The sequence below is a fragment of the Acinonyx jubatus genome, chromosome A2, assembly GCF_027475565.1.
Source record: "Acinonyx jubatus isolate Ajub_Pintada_27869175 chromosome A2, VMU_Ajub_asm_v1.0, whole genome shotgun sequence".
Lineage (NCBI taxonomy): Eukaryota > Metazoa > Chordata > Mammalia > Carnivora > Felidae > Acinonyx > Acinonyx jubatus.
The window spans coordinates 127,412,726-127,430,233 of NC_069383.1; the positions used below are offsets into that span (position 1 = coordinate 127,412,726).

Consider the following 17,508-nt stretch of genomic DNA (forward strand, 5'->3'; position numbering starts at 1 on the left):
ACCATGGCCAGATGTGATAGCACAAGAATAAGGCTTGTCATCTTCCTTTATCAGCAAGAAGAATGTCAGCTTGTGTGTGTCCCCTTTCTTGCTCTCATTCTTAAGCCAGAATATCTCCACAGACCAGCTTTGGACAATGGAAATACCAGCAGCCTGATCACCCCACCAGCATTTACTGGTGGGTGATATAATGGAGTGAATGTTTGTATGTTGAATTCCTAACCCCTAGTGGGATGGTGTTTGGATAGGAGCCTTTGGGAAGTAATTAGGTATAGATAAGGTCATGGGGTGGGGCCCTCATGATGGGATTAGTGCCCTTATGAGAAAAGTCACCAGAGAGCACTGCTTTCTCAGTGCACATATAAAGAGGAGGTCATATGAGCACTTGGTGAAATGGTGGCTGCCTAAAAGTTAAGAGAAGAGGCATCAGAATGAAACCTACCTTTCCAGCACCTTGCTCTTGGACTTCCCTGTCTCTGCAAGTGTGAAAAATACAAGTCTGTTGCTTATGTCACCCAGTCTATGGTATTCTGTCTTAGCAGCATGAGCAAATTTAGCATCAAATTGTGAAATATTGAGCTCCAGGGCTGGAGCAAGAAGGGGGGGAGATAATTAGTTCAATGGTCATAGAATTCATGACCTTGCTTCTAGAAGTCCACATGGTAGTTATAGTTATAATAGCTTTCTACTTAAACTCTTTTACATCTATGATGCCATTTGATCCTCAAAGGACTCTATGAATGTTTTCTGTTTCAGAGAGGTCTGACTTTGTCCGGGGTCACATAGCTCCAAGGTCAGGAGCACTGAATCATCATCTGCCCCTGTGTCTTTCCCAGTACATCAAGTTGATTTATGCTTAACTATTAGAGTATAGCTAAGCTATTAGTTCTCCCTGAATCAAAACGTGAAAGGCATTAGAGAGGCCTTCAAGATTTCAAAAAAATATGTATACATATCTTCAAATGTGAGTTCAAACAGGAGGAACATTCACTTACACGTCACTGTTGCAAGAACTCAGAACGAGGGCCAACTTGGTAATTAACACAATGAAACCTTACGTTGTGCTTCCTAGGTGTTGGACACTTTTGGAAAGTTTGACATGTATTAACTCATTTAATCCTCACAATAATAACCCTAGGACATAGCTATTATGATGATGATGCCATTTTCCATATTAGCAAATGATAGTGTAGGGAGAAAAAGCTTAGTTCTGACTCCAGTTGTCTGTAACTGTAGATGACTGGGGAGGGATGTGTGTGTATAGAAGGTGGAGGTGAGAAGGGAGTGATTCCCAGTTACAAGGCATCGTGTTCTGCTTTCTGCTTCCTGCTTTCCCTCAGCATCATAACCGTAGTGCCTCTTAGCTGCTCATTTGTACAAGCAACCCAATTTCTTCTTGAAACCCTCTCCATTCCTCGCTCTTTGAACTTAAGGCATTGAGAAATTCTGTTAAAATGCAAATCTTACCCTGGAGGGGAAACACATTCAACTACTATTTTCCATTTACGCTTTTTTTGTGAATTCATTTTCTTGATTGGCTTTTGATTCATTGAAAAAGCCCACCCAGACTGCAGAACCAAGAGATTTTTTTATTTCTGTGTTTGGGGGGAATGGGAAGGTCAAGACAGGAGACTGTCCTGAGAAAGCATAACAGTGACTGACAGAGTTGACTCTGTCACCACCTAACATCACCACCATGCTAGGCACTGGACTCCTCCCTGTGACATTCTCAGCAGCCTTGCACTATAAGCTAAATATCATTACACCCATGTTGCCGATGAGAAAACTGAGGCTTGGGGACGTTAAGTGATCACTTAAGGAATAAACTAGTTAATGCTGAGGAAGGATAGCCTAGCTATAGCATTGTAACTCTGAGGGCTCTGGCAAACTGGAAAACGCCAGAAAAGTGCTAAACATCTAGGGTGTGTCTGAGTGTGAAGCAAGAGGGGAGGCAGCTAGTTATTGTGAGAAGGGGACATTCAAAGGAGTATCAATAAAGAAGGGGCTCTGGCCACCCTCTCCCTCGTGCTCCACCTCCATACTCCATTCTGTGGTGGCCTCGTGAGACCACAGGCCTTCCCCCCACCTCCTTCCCAAAGTCTCTGCAGCTTCCCTGGAGACAACTGCTTCAGCGGAGCCCCCAGGGCTCATTGGGGGTTAGTTCCTGCCAGGAGACCAGAACTACTTTCTGGTCCTACCTCCCACGGCTGTTCTGGTCTAGGCCTGTTTCTGTTTCCTGTGTCATTATGTCACCTTCGGCAGTGAAGGTACCTGAGCATGTAGACAGGTGTGAGGACTGCAGGCTATGTAGGGAGGTGACGTTCTCTCAGAACCCCAGCAGGCTTGGGTCCTGGCTCTCCACCCTCTGAGGAGACCATCCCTCCAAACTCTTCCCTACGATGAGCCCCGGGAGCCCTCTCTTGATCACCTGCCTTCTCAAAGCCAAGGAAGGATGGAAGTTCTGTCACTTCCAGCTTAGCGACTCCGAGCAGATTGCTCAGTGCCCTTGATTTCCACATGCATAAAATGGGGATGGTGAGAATATTTGCCTCATGGCCAGGAGGCTGTAAGGATTAAATGCATTAATCCTGGCCCAGGCCTGGCACATGGTAAATGCCCATCAACATCCTCTGCTCCTGGTGGCAATGTTATCATCTATAACTGAGGAGTTATATCAGTCACAGCAATTTTGGGCTACGTACCATATTTTAACATATTTTTTGCTTTTCTTCACAGACACACAGACACACACACACACACACACACACACACACACACCACTTCATGGCTATGAGCGTAGCTGCACAGGCAGACCCAGCATTTGGAACTCCATTCATCTCTTGGCTATGCCCAACTCACTGGCTGGCCTTGAGCAAGCAACCCCCTCTCCAGCCCTGCTGAGGTCCTGCAACTTAGGAAACTGCGGTGAGCTGTCACTCGTCAGGCTGAAGGGCTTGGGCGAATCCAGATGGCAGACAGGTTCTTGGGGATGCCACTGTGCTTTGAAAACATGGTAGTGTCACACTGAAGTCCAGATATGTGGCTCCCTCAACACTTGTGGTGACAGCACACCCAATTCCTTGGAGCCAGGAAGGATTTTGGAAGTTGTTCATTACTGCCTGGCCCCAGGAGGCACTTGACTTTGCAAACCTTTGAACCTATGAATTCTCAAGTCTGTTCCAGCTGGAAAATTCAGCAGTTGAAACCTCAGGTTTGTCTTGCAGGGCTGAGAAGGATCCCTGCTGCAGAGGGTTAAGTGGCTACTTTCGAAAGGACAAAGCAAGAGATGGCGATAAGATAAGCAGCTGTGTTTTCACCAGACACTCCTTGGAAAGAACAGGCTTTTGTTGTGATCCAGAGGATAAGAGCCTGAGCCTCGAATTCATCAGGCCATCCCTCCTCCCCTTAGCCAGGGCTCAGGGCCGCCAGGGATGTGTCTGCAGCTGCTGCCACCTGCTGGAGCCTGGAGCCTCTGCAGTCTGCCTGCAGGTGTTTGCACAGACATTTCCTCCAAGCCTGGAAACACAGCTCTTGTCCTGATGGATGCAGTGGCCTTCACCTTTGCAGTTGCTGGTATTTCTGGAGCACCCGCTGTGGGTCAAACACTATGCTTAGAACTTCCTTGCGTTGTCTCATCTAATCCATTCACTACAATGGAGGCCCACACAGGGGGAACTTTTGTCTCTTTTTCACAACTGTATCCCTAAGTGCCTACAAAGTGAGTGGCCCACAGGAAGTACTTGGTAAATACCGATTGCATGAGAACAGCCGTAAAGATAGATTGTGTTATTACTCTGGTTTTATAGAAGAGGAAGTTGTTGCTTGGTGACACAAAAGCTCCAGGTATTGTGGATAAAGTGGTGAGGGAAGCTGGAAAGACTCTTGCCATAGGCAGAGTTCGTCTGTCACCTGGGTGATTTTGTTTTTAAGTTTATGTATTTATTTTTGAGAGGGAGAGAGAGTGAGCAAGGGAGGGGCAGAGAGAGAAGGAGAGAGAATCCCAAGCAGGCTTCCCACTATCAGCATAGAGCGTAATGTGGGGCTCGAACCCACCAACAGTGAGATCAGGACCTGAGCTGAAGTCAGGAGTCGGAGGCTTAACCGACTGAGCCACCCAGCCTCCCCTGTTGCCTGGGGTGATTTTGGAGGCACAAAGTCAGGCAGCACTAGGCTCAGGCAGCAAGGGTTCTTGGGGTGCCACTGTGCTTTGAAAAGTCAGGGCTGCAAGCCATCAGGGAAGCAAGCCAAATCAAAATGTTGCCGTGGGCCCTGGTGACCTTGAGGCACAACCAGAGCTCTGGCCAGGGCAAGAGACCCCTGACAGATGTTTTGTGCTTTTTTTTTTTTAAGCAATTTTAGGTTTACAGAATAACTGATTAGAAAGTACAGAGTTCTCATCTATCCTCTCACACCCCAACCCCTTCCCCCAGTTATTATTAACTCCTCTGCCCCATTATCAACATTTTGTATTAGTGTGGTACATCTGTTATGGTTGAGGGGGTCAATATTGATACATAGCATTAGCTAAAGTCCACAGTAGTTTATGTTAGGGTTCCCTCTTGGTGTCTTACATTCTAAGTGCTCTGACAAATGTATAATGACATGTTTCCATGTTTGCAGTATCATCCAGAAAGGTTTCACTGCCCTAAGAATCCTCAGTGCTCCACCTGTTCCTGCCTTCCTCTGACTCCCTGAACCCCTGGCAGCCACTGATCATCTTTACTGTCTCCATAATTTTGCCTTGTCTAGAATGTTATGTAGTTAGGGACTTATAGTATGTAGCTTTTTTCAAATTGACTTTTTCACCAAGGATTATGCATTTAAGATTCCTCTGTGTCTTTTCAAGGCTTGATGGCTCTTCTTATCACTGCATAAAATTCCATTGAATGGACATACCACAGTTTGTCTCTTCATTCACCTATTGATGGGCATTATTGGTGCTTCCAAGTTTTGGCAGTTGTGACTAAAGCTGCTATAAACATTAGTGTACATGTTTTGTATGAACGTAAGTTTTCAACAAATTGGTAAATACCAAGGAGTGCACTTGCTGACCATATGGCAAGTTTTGTAAGAAATCTTTCAAAGTGGCTGTTCCCGTTTTGTACTTTTGAGCATTGCTGTTCGTGACAGGCATGCTGGCCTGCATTTTCCCCTTCTTGGTGTTGGCAAGACTGAGAGAAGACAGGCCTACATCTCCTCCCTTCCTGTCTGCATCCACCTCCCTTGCTGAGCCAAACCCACTTCCTCTGCTGAAAGGTAAAGAGAACAGAGGACCTTCTTTTTCATCCTACAAAGAGGGACACATTTCAGACAAGGTATGATAGTGTAGCTGCTCTGGTCGCTTGAAATCCCCAAGCCATTCCCTTGGGCAGGAGGCAGATAGACTGGGCCTACCTCTCTGGAAGGTCAACCTGTGGCTTTGGGTTCAAAATTCTTGGCATGAGCACAGCCATGTGAGCTGAAGAAGACAGTTGCCGTTTTGATGTGTGGAGCTTTGAGGCCTCTGTTCATGAAACTCTCATGAAACTAGTGCCTTGAACAACCAACTTCTGCTCACTTTCCGCTCTTTCTAAAATGTAGGCAAGTCAGATAGCTGTTTGGTTCACATCATCTCAAAACTTAAAGTAATTGGAATGTTTTGGAAATAATAGAACTGTATGCAAGCTAGGAGTTTATTTCACTTTTCCTGTCTCTTATTAAGAAAGTCATGAAAAATTAGATGTGGCCTTTCAGAGTTACTTTAAAAACAAATTTGAGGGGCTCCTGGGTGGCTCAGTCGGTTAAGCGTCCAACTTCGGCTCAGGTCATGATCTCACGGTTCATGGGTTCAAGCCCCACATTGGGCTCTGTGCTGACAGATTCTGTGTCTGCTGCAGATTCTGTGTCTCCCTTTTTCTCTGCCCCTCCCTGGCTGTGCTCTGTCTCTCTCTGTCTCTCAAAAATGAATAAACATTAAAAAAAAATGAAACTAAGTTAGGCTAACATCAAACTGTAAGTGTAGGAAAGAGAGGGAGTTTTTTTAAATCATGTTTTTGACATTATTTCCCAGAATTCAAAATTCCATGTTTGGTTACTTCTACACAATTGCATCTCCTTTCCTGGCCAGACCAACCCAACCAACAACAACAACCAAACTCTTAATCTTCCACCAGTAACTTGGAGCAAGTCATTTAATCATGGATTCATTTTTTAAGGCTCATGCTCTTTGGTGACCGCCTAGGAAAACTCAAGGAATCTCATTTGAACTGCCTCAATCTGTAAGGAGGAAAAAAAGCTTTAGTTCTGCTGGTAGGAGAGGGTTTATTTATGTGTCTCAATTTACCAGCCTAAGCACTGCAAATATAAACTCTCTGAAGGAAAATTTTGTCCTAATTACTTAACTGAATCCAGAAGCATCTGCTTTGATTTACGGTAAGTCCAGTTGGGTCTTAATCAGGCATTTTACAGCATGCTGAGGTAACTTAACAACTAGTACCTTTTCTGCTCCAACCAAGTATTTTTCAAAGGGTAGGGATAGGGTGAGGTCCAGAATAAACAATGTTAACAAATTCTCCAGATGATTCTTATAAAGATTGAAGTTTGAGAATCACTGCTCAAGGCAATACTTACTTCTTTTTAATTTTATTTTCCCTTTCAGCTTTATGTACGAATAACACATTCTGGAGAAGTTGTATTCCTGATATGTTTGATTGTCTCACTGGAAACATTTTTACTTTATAAGTTTCTTAAAATTTTACTTTCTAAATGAAATTATAGTAAAATTGGCTTTTTGTGTGGGTCTACACATCTGTGAGTTTTAACACATGTATTGATTCACGTAACTACCACACCACACTCAGGACACAAAACAGTTCCGTCACCCGAGAAAACTCCCTCATGATATCCTTTTGTAGGCACACCCTTCCCCCAACCCCTGTCCCTGGCAACAACTGATCTGCTCTCCATCACCAGCATTTTATCTTTTCCAGAAAGTTATATAAATGGAATCTTACAGTATATAGTATATAATCTTTCGAGACTGGCTTCTTTCACTCGGCATAATGTCTTTGAGATTCATCCAAGCTGTTGCTTATATCCATAGTCCATTTCCTTTTATTGCTGAGCAGAATTCCATTGTATGAATGTAACCCAGTTTGTTTGTTTCCCCATTGGAGAGCATTTGGCTGTTTCCAGTTTTGGCCAATCATGAGTCAAGCTGCTATAAACATAAGTGTATAGGCTTTTGCATAAATATAAGTTTTCATGTATCTAGGGTAATACCTAGGAGGATCCAGGAGTCAACTAGTAGGCACATTTTTCACTTTATGAGAAACTACCTCCCTGTTTGCTCCAAGGGCTGTACCATATTGTAGTCCCCCACCAGCAATGTGTAAGAGTTCTAGTTGCACTTTGTCTTCGCCGGTACTTGACGTTGTCAGTTATCTTTTTTTTTTTCAACCCTTTCTAATAGGTGGTTAGTAGCATTTCATCATGTTTTTTTTGTTTTTTATTAAAAATTTTTTTAATGTTCATTTTTTTTGAAGAGAGAAAGCACATGAGCGGGAGAGGGTCAGAAAGAGGGAGACACAGGCTCATGATGTTTTTAATTTGCATTTCCCTAATGGCTAAGGATGTTGAACATCTTGTTATGTGCCTTTTTGTCATGCGTATTTCCTCTGTCTGTTCAAATCTTTTGCTCATTTAAAAACTGGATTGTTTGTTCTCTTACTGTTGAGTTTTGTGAGTTCTTAATATATTCTGGATACAAGTCTTTGGTATGTGGTATGTAAATATTTTCTCCTACTTTGTAGCTTGCCTTTTCATTATTTTAACAGTGTCTTTCCTGGAACAAATTATTAATTCTGATGAAGCCCAGTGTATTCTTTTTCTGTTATGAATCATAAAGATTTTCCCCTATGTTTTCTTCTAAAAGTTTGATAATTTTCTGTCTTAAGTTTAAATATATGATTTTGTGGGGCACCTGAGTGGCTCAGTTGGTTGACTGTCTGACCCTTGATTTTGGCTCACATCATGATCTCATGGTTATGGGATCAAGCCCTCCATCAGGCTACATACATGCTGAGTGTGGACCCTGCTTAAGATTCTCTCTCTCTCTCTCTCTCTCTCTCTCTCTCCTCTCCCTCTCTCTCTCTCTCTCTCTCTCTCCCCCTCTGCCCTTTTCCCCTGTTCACATGCTTTCTCTTTCTTAAAAAAGAATCATAGATGTGTAATTTCATTTGAGTTAATTTTGGTATAAGACATGAGATTTATATTGGAATTCATTTTTTCACATATGAAGTCCAAATGTTTCAACACCATTTATTAAGAAAACAACCTTCTATTGAATTGCCTCTGCACTTTTAGCACAGACTCAATTGATAAATTTAGTGCAGGGAAACTTTCTAGAGTAATGGATATGGAAATATTTTTTATTGGGTGTGTATTATGTGTGTATATGACTTGGTCATTCTCTTCAGTTTGCACACTTCAGGTCTATGCATTTCATTGTATTTGAATTAAACTTCAATTAAAATGACATCAGTTGGCTGGCCATAGCATCAGGTCTATTTTCAGAGTCTCTTCTGTCCCATTGATCTACATTCTTTTTGCCAATACTATCCTATCTTGATCCCAATTACTGAAGCTTTATAGAAAAGTTAAAATTGAAAAGTGTGATTTCTCCAACTCTGTTCTTCTTTTTCAAAATCATTTTGGCTATTTTTGTTCCTTTGCATTTTTATATCCGTTTAGGATCAACTTATATCTCTACAAAAAATCCTGTTGGGAATTTGATTGAGATTATGTTAAATGTATAAATAAATTTGGGGAGATTTGACATCTTTACTTGTTATTTGCCAGTCTATGAACATGGTATGTCTTTGCATTTATTGAGGTCCTCTTTGATTTCTTTCATCAACATTTTGTAGTTTTCAGCACACAGATCCTTTGCATGTTTTATTGGATTTATATTTAAGTATTTCCACTTTTGAGCTCTTTTATTCTATATTTCAATTTTTTAATGTTTCTTTATTTTTAAGAGAGAGAGAGAGAGAGCATGAACAGGGGAGGGGCAGAGAGAGAGGGAGACACAGAATCTGAAGCAGGCTCCAAGCTCTGAGCTGTCAGCACAGAGCCCAATGTGGGGCTCGAACCCATGAACCATGAGATCATGACCTGAGCCGAAGTCAGATGCTTAACCTACTAAGCCATCTAGGCACCCCTGAGCTACTTTAAATAGCATTTAGAAATATTTGATTTCCAATTCCTTTTTGCTGTTACATAGAAATATAATCCTTTTTTAACATTTAGGTAGTAAATTCATCTTGTCTTTATTTCTTCTTTTCCAAATTGGATGACTTTTATTTGTTTATTTTCCTTTTTTTTTGTTTTTTGTTTTTTATTTACTTGCACTGGATAGTTTACTTGCACCATTCCAGTATGGTGTCAAATAGGAAGGGAAGTAGAGGAAGTCCGCCTTGTTCCCATTCTTCGGAGGAAAGTATTCAATCTTTTATCATTAAGTGTAATGTTTCCTGTAGATTTTTCTTTTTTTCTTTTTTTTTTTAATGTTTATTTATTTTTGGGACAGAGAGAGACAGAGCATGAACGGGGGAGGGGTAGAGAGAGAGGGAGACACAGAATTGGAAGCAGGCTCCAGGCTCTGAGCCATCAGCCCAGAGCCTGACGCGGGGCTCGAACTCACGGACCGTGAGATCATGACCTGAGCTGAAGTCAGATGCTTAACCAACTGAGCCACCCAGGTGCCCCTCCTGTAGATTTTTCAATGATATCCCTTATTGGGCTGACAAAAGTCCCTTCTTTTTGTAGTTTGCTGAGAGTTTTTAATTATGAATGAACGTTGAATTTTGTGAAATGCTTGTACTGTATTAATTGGTATGATCATGTACTTTTTCTTTTTTTGACAATGAATAATACATTGATTTTCAAATATTGAACTAACCTGACATAACTCAAGATAAAGCCCATTATGGTCTGAGAGCATACTTTGGATATATGTATTCTGTTTTTATGATTGTATCTCTTTGTAGAGTAATTTTAATGATTGCTGTAGAGTTTACAATATATATAACTTTTCACTTTTAAGTATCTTAGCATTTCAGGTTGAATATAGAAACCTTACCAGTAGATACGGTTTTTTTGTTATGGTATGTTTTTTGTTATTTACATACAGTGAAAACTCCATCAGACAGTGTTATAATTTTTGCTTTCAACTATCAACCATACTTTAAGAAACTCATGGGAGAAAAGTCCTGTTATGTTTACACAGAAATTTACTATTTCCATTTCTCTTTCCTCATTCTTGATGTTCCAGGTTTCCTTCAGATATAATTTGCCTCTGTCTGAAGAAACTACTTGGAAATTCCTTTAGAACAGGTCTGCTGGAAATGAATTCTCTTAGTTTTTTTTTTTTTTTTTCACCTGAGAATGTCCTTATTTCACCTTGTTCCCAAGGCTGTTTCCAGTAGAATAGAATTCTGACTTGACATTTGTTTTCCTTCTGCACTTTAAGTATATTGTTATACTTCATTCCAGACTCTGGTTTCTCATGAGTATTCTGCAACCACTTCTATTCTTGTTCTCCTATAGGATAACTATCGGTAGTGTGTCCATTGTTCTCTGTTTGCTTTCAACATTTTTTCTTTTTCTTTAGTTTTCAGGAGTTTTATTATTATGTGTGTGTGGAGGGGGGATTTGTTTAGATTTATGTTATTTGAGGTTTTCTGAGCTTCTTGACTGCAGATTTCTGCCTTTTGCCACATTCAGGAAGTTTTCAGGTTGTTATTCTTCAGATATGTTTTCTTCATTCTTTCCCACTTCTCAGACATAATGATGGGAATGTTAGACCTTCTGGGATTGTCCACAGGTTCCTTAGGATCTGTTTATTTTTCTATCTTTTTTCTGTCTCTTGTTCAACTTATATACTGTCTCCTAATCTATCTTCATGTTCGCTGACTTCTCTGTCATTTCCATTCTGCTGATGAACTCAGCCAGTGAGTTTGTTTCGGTTATTGTATTTTCCAGTTCTAAGAATTTTTATTTGGTTGGTTCTTTATATCTTCTTTTCTCTTTCTGAGACTTTCTATTTTTCCATTTATTTCAGGAGTGCCCAGGATTCCTGATGGAATGTTGGAGCATTTCTTTAACAGCTGCTTTAAAGCCTTTTTTCAAATATTTCTAACCTCTGTGTTATCTCAGCATTGGCATCTTTTCCCGTGTGAGTCGAAATTTCCCTGATTCTCTGGATTCAGAGTAATTTTGGTTTGTATCCTGGACATTTTAAATATTATGAGACTCTGAATCTTACTTAAATCCTATGAGGAGTGTTGATGTTTTTGTTTTAGCAGTTAATCAACCCAGTTGGGTTCGGTCCTCAATTTCCAACCACTTTTTTGTGGGTTGTGGTTTCAAGGTCAGTTCGGTTTTCAAATCCTTTTGCAGTGCTATTTAGATCTGTTCCAGATGTTCACCACCCAGGGCTCCGCCTGGGACTTGGGTATAGTCTGTTCCATAGCTCAGTTCCAAAGTCTCTGTATGTTGGTTAGGTCACAATCAGGAATGCATAGCTCAGAGGTTAGCCTTGGAATCCATGAGCAACTTTCTCCTCTCTCTTGGCTGTCTCTGACACTTTTCAGCTCCCTAAACACCTCTTTTTGCTGATTTGAACAGAAAACTGGGGTTTTATTTACCCCACTCTGGCATGCACAACCCCTAGCTGTGCTCACATCTGGAGCCAAGTTTTAGGGTAAGAAAGCCGCAGGAGTTTGCCTTATCTCTGGGGACCACAGGTCCTCCTGTTGGAGAAGAAGTTCCCTTCCTCAGAGTTTTAGGCTCCTGGAGGCCTCCAGTGCTGCCTCTGACAGCAGCACCATTAGTATGCCAAGACTGCTTGTGGGGTGAGGTACAGGAGAATAGAAAAAAGACAAGAAGGAATGAGAAAAAGAAAATAAGTCATTTCCTCCCCCCTTTCTAAGTATCAGGAAACCTCTTTCTCTGTCTTCAAGCCAGAATTAAAGGGCTTTTCCTTGAGCTCTCTCTGTTCACTCCCAGGTTTTAGACTGTGCTGAGTTCAGGCCAGTAGACACTAGAAAGAGAAAAAGAGTAAACTCCGGTTTGATGGTTCTTCAAATTCTGGTCTTCTTTTCCAGCCCACTTGCTACTACTTCCTTTTCAGAGTCCTCAAATGGCTGATTGATGCTATCTCTCCAGGTTGTATAGCTGCATTCAGTGAAAAAGTGTATTAACTCTATTTCCTATTCTTTATGTTCTGGTATCTAGGGTCTTGCTAACTGGGGAGGGACTGCACCTCTCAGGATTAGCTAATTCTTAGAGATTTTCAACAGTTCACCTGGGAGCACACTTTTCATATACAAATTAAAGAATCCAAACCCCATACCCCCAACCACCTCCTTTACTGAAGTCTCACGCTTTGGGCTACCGGATCCACCTGCTGTAATCACCCTGGAGCCAGACACCAGACAACTCAGGACAGCCCCTATACCCTAGAGCTTCCTGAAATTTTTCAAACTAGCCAATTCCATACCTGCTTACCTTGACCCTCATGTTCCTTCCCACAGAAACTAGAGTAAGTCTTCTTGCCCAGTTTTCCCTGCTGCCTCTGCCTCTGCCTCCTGACCATCCCAGGTGCTTTCCCATGTGGCCCCTCATGGAATGGTATGACCCTCCTCTTGGAAACTGTGAGTAAAAATCTCTCATGTCAATAACGGTCATCTCCTAATCTGTTGGCCTCACCATAACTAAATAATAATGAAACCTACATTTAAAAAGAGAAGGACAGGTTAGAATGTGCTTATTTCATCTCACATGGAGCACTCTTTATTTGTATACATAATCAGCCACAACTTTTTTCAGTTATAAATCAGAGAAATTGGCTTTCCCAAAAGATGGGCTTTTTATGCCTTGAGTAACTGAAAAGTTCAGTTTATTTGTTTTTCCTTGTCTGTACTTTCTCATTTTTAAAATTTTATCTATCTATCTAAGTAATGTCCACACCCAACATGGGGCTTGAACTCACAACGCCGAGATCAAGAGTTGCATGTTCTTTCTGACTGAGCCAGCCAGGCGCCCCTGTCCGGGCGCCCCTTCTCCTTTTTAAAACAACAAGTCTGTTTTAGTGTTATAGGGGGTCATGCTTCTCTGTGTAGTATCCCTTCCCCTTCCGACTGTGAATTTCCTTTAAGGAACCCCTCCTGAGCTACTGCCAGCCTGTATGGTTTGGGTGTGAGTCACCATGGCATCATCCCCCACTGCACAGAGGTCACAGATCTAGTCTGCCCAGTGACATATTCCAATGTCCTGACCACAGCTGTCAGTTCAGAAATTAAAGCCAAGCCCAAGACTTTGCATGAAACTATTGAGAAAGAGCATCTCTGTTTCTGCTGGTGTTACTTAGTGAATGGAATGTAAATCTGAAGTTGCCTCTTCCCACTGTTTTTAAAGAGGTTACCAAATGCTAAAAAAACAACCAAGAAGAAAGCAGAGCTGTGTGTTAGTAAACAGATTTTTGGTAATATTGATATGGGTCCACCACTGCTGAAGACCTTCCTCTTCCCATGGCACTTTAGTTACACAAATTAGTGAATTCCTGTTTTGCTTGAGCCAGTCTGTGTTCGTTTTCTGTCACTTGCAGCCCAAATGTCCTGACTAATGTATAAATGAGCCGTTTGTCTATTATAGTTTGTTGTGGCCTGAATCTTGAGTTGATTATCTTTAATCAACAGCACATGGAAATTTTTATTGGAGTCATTTGTTGAAATCCATTGGAAGGAATTGTAACTTGCTGGGTGAATTTTATCTGTCCATACCCTCTTCTTGTTGTTTTTGTCAATGAGACTTGGTCTGTGTTGCTTAGAGTGCTGATGAGTTTGAGTTTTCCCCAGAAGCAGACCCTGGGTAGATTTGAAAGCCAATAGTTTATTTCAAAGGCAATCCCAAGAGTATCAGCAGGGGATTGAGGGAATAAAAGTGGAAAGAGAAGAATGCATTATTACAAAGGTTTCTGGGGCTCATCCCTGCCTGGGAATTCTAAAGAACATTGTAGAATAAGCTCTAAAAATACCAACTCAGAGTATATGGAACCAGAGGGTATTTATCCTCCAACTCATATCCATCATTGGCTGAGGTCTGTTTCCAGGGCTTTAATTCTCCCAGCATGCCTGGCCTGCCCTGCTCAGGAGCTGAGAGCAAGTCTGTAGGTGGAGAGTTGTAGATACCTGTAATAGAATGTGGTAGGCATGTGTGTGAGGGACCCAAGGTTCAGAGGGATGTGGGAGGCGCACAGCCAACCTCTGCCACCAGAAGTGTTCTTGTTTTCCATTTCTATGCTTCTAGCTTAGCCTCTGAAGGTGTATTGATTGCATGTGTATTGATTCATATGTAATGACTCTTCACAAACACAGTAGCTTTAAAACTTACCAGCTTCCTCCATGTTTGGGACGTTGAAATTGAAGTCAAAAGTGTGGTGTTCTCTAGGCTATTTCAATCATTCATTCATTCATTCATTTCTACAACAAATGCTTTGGGACGACAGAAATCAATAAGCAAAAGTCTCTGTCCTTGCCAAGCTCAGAAACTGATGGCAGGCAGATAGAAATGTAATTACTGGTGGAATAAAATCATACTTGCTTTCATAGAGGTGAGTAAAAACTGCTATGAGAGCACACAAAGAAGGCTGTGGTTTTATCTTTAAAGATGAGGAAGGATACTTATTCTCCTTGTTATTGCTATGTATCAAACCACCCCAAACTTGTGGCATAAAATAGCACCCATTTCTTTATGCTTATGCTTTGGTGGGTCAGTAATTTGAGAGGGAGTGTAGAGGAGTTAGTGTGTCTTCACATTATGGTGTCTGGAGCTTGGCTACAAAGGCTTGAAAGCTGGAGGCAACACACTGGGTAGGGTGTGGAACCATCTGAAGGCTTCTGGCAGTTGATGTTGATGTTTGCAGAGACTACACAGAGGTTGCCAACTGGTACATCTACACTTGGCCTCTCCATGGGGCTCCGTGGCATCCTTATAGCATGGTGGCAAGATCGAAAAGCAAGTGCCCCAAGACAACCTGTCAGAAGCTGCATTGCCTTTTAGGGCCAACCTTCAGAAGTCATGTAGTGTCACCTCCACTGTGATCACAAGCCTTCCCAAACCCACTAGAAGAGATCTTAGACCCATCTCTCAGTGGGTGGAGTCTCAGTCATATTACATAACAAGCAACATTTGGGAAGGGAAAGATTGGTGCATCCACTTTGGGTAAACACTGTCTACCACAGTATTGAAGGGATGAAATCATTTTGTCCATCTGCTATTTAGTAATATATTTTCTGGGCCACATTATTTTCTGAGAAGTACCATTTTAAATTATTTACGTTGCCTAAATCAGATTGTCTCATAAAGATAGGAAGAGAGGGACTTATTATTTAATACATTTGTCACTGCTCCATTGCCCGCACAGACTTCCTCCCTCATCCATATTTTGAGAACCAATGCCATAGAGCCTGGACACAGCGGTGAAGAGGGCACCAAAATTAGCAGACCAGACTCTTTTTAGAGGTCAGGCAAGGGCAAAGACTGTAAATATTCTTTTCTTATCTTAGCACTAAGTTGTTTATGGACATACAAACCCATATACCTGCTAAGTTCATTTCCCTTTTTTTTTTTTTTTTGGTCTTTTCATAGTGTTATTTAAATTCTAGTTAGTTAACATAGAGTACAATATTGGTTTCAGGAGTAGAATTCAGTAATTCACCACTTATATACAACATCCAGTGCTCATCATAACAAACACCCTCCTTAATAACCATCATCCATTTAGTCCATCCCCTGTCCACCTCCTTCCATCACCCCTCAGTTTGTTCTACATTGTTAAGAGTCTCTAATGGTTTGGGGTGCCTGAGTGGCTCAGTCAGTTAAACATCTGACTTCAGCTCAGGTCATGATCTCATGGTTTGTGAGTTCAAGCCCCGCTTTGGGCTCTGTGCTGACAGGTCGCAGACACGAGCCTGCTTCAGATTCTGTGTCTCCCTCTCTCTCTCTGCCCTTCCCCTTCTCGTGCTCGCTTGCTCTCTCTCTCTCTCTCTCTCTCTCCCTCCCTCCCTCCCTCTCTCAAGAATAAATAAACATTAAAAAAATTTTAGCTCCCTCTAGCTGCCATCTTTGTGTCCCAGCTTGTGTGTGCCTAATCTCAGCTGGTCCACCCAAGATCCCCTGAGCACCAACCCTAGTCCCCCATGCACGGTCCCATTTCCACTCCAACCAGGTGAAAGAAACTATCACGAACCAGGAGAAACTCGCCAAACTTGCAAGCACAAGTGCACGCTGGTGGGAAAGGAACTGCTCACGGAAAGAAGAAAGTGGTTCATAAAACAGCTACAGCAGATGATAAAAAACTTTATTTCTCCTTAAAGAAGTTAGGGGTAAACAATATCTCTGGTGTTGAAGAAGCAAATGTGTTCACAAACCAAGGAACAGTGACCCACTTTAACAACCGTCAAGTTCAGGCATCCCAGGCAGCGAACAGGCCATGCTGAGACAAAGCAGCTGACAGAAATGCTACCCGGTATCTTAAACCTCTTTGGTGCAGACGTTCTGACTAGTTTAAGAAGACTGGCCAAAGCTCTGCCCAATCTGTGGATGGAAAGGCACCACTAGCTACCAGAGAGGACGATGATGATGAAGTTCCAGATCTTGTGGAGAATTTTGATGAAGCTTCCAAGAATGAAGCCAACTGAATTGAGTCAACTTCTGAAGAAGATATAACTTGAAGAAGTTACAGGGAGCTGGTATTTTATATTATGACTGCTTTTTAAAAATTTTCTTCATGGGTCTGATAAAATCTAGATCTCTGATATTTTTAAGCCCATGCCCCTTGGACACTGCAGCTCTTTTCAGTTTTTGCTTATACACAATTCATTCTTTGCAGCTAATTAAGCTGAAGAAGGCTGGGAATAAAGTTTGAAACAAGGTTAATAAAGTTCTTTGCCTAGTTAAAAAAAATTTTTAAGAGTCCCTTATGGTTTGTTTCCTTCTCTCTTCTTTCTTCCCCCACCATATGTTCATCTATTTTGTTTCTTAAATTCCACATATGAGTGAAATCATATGATACGTCTTTCACTGTTTTCGCTTAGCATAATACACTCTAGCTCCCTCCACCTCACTGCAAATGACAAGATTTAATTCTTTTTTGATAGCTGAGTAATATTCCATTGTGATTATATATACCACATCTTCTTTATCTCTTCATCAGTTGGTGGAATTTAGGCTCTTTCCATAATTGACTATTGTTGATAGTGCTGCTATAAACATCAGGGTGCATGTACCCCTTCAAATCTGTATTTTTGTGTCCTTTTGGGTAAATACCTAGTAGTGCAATTGCTAGAACGTAGGGTAGTTCTATTTTTTAACCTTTTGAGGAAACACCATAGTGTTCTCCAGAGTGGCTGCACCAATTTGCATGCCCACCAACAGGGCAAGAGGGCTCCTGTAGTTTGTAGTTTT

General features: G+C 41.6%; 1 pseudogene; it reads left to right on the top strand.

Moving 5' to 3' along the window:
• Positions 1 to 3,431: 3,431 nt before the first annotated feature.
• LOC106985480 (transcription factor BTF3-like) lies at positions 3,432 to 17,007 on the top strand (annotated as a pseudogene).
• The last annotated feature ends 501 nt before the right edge of the window (positions 17,008 to 17,508 follow it).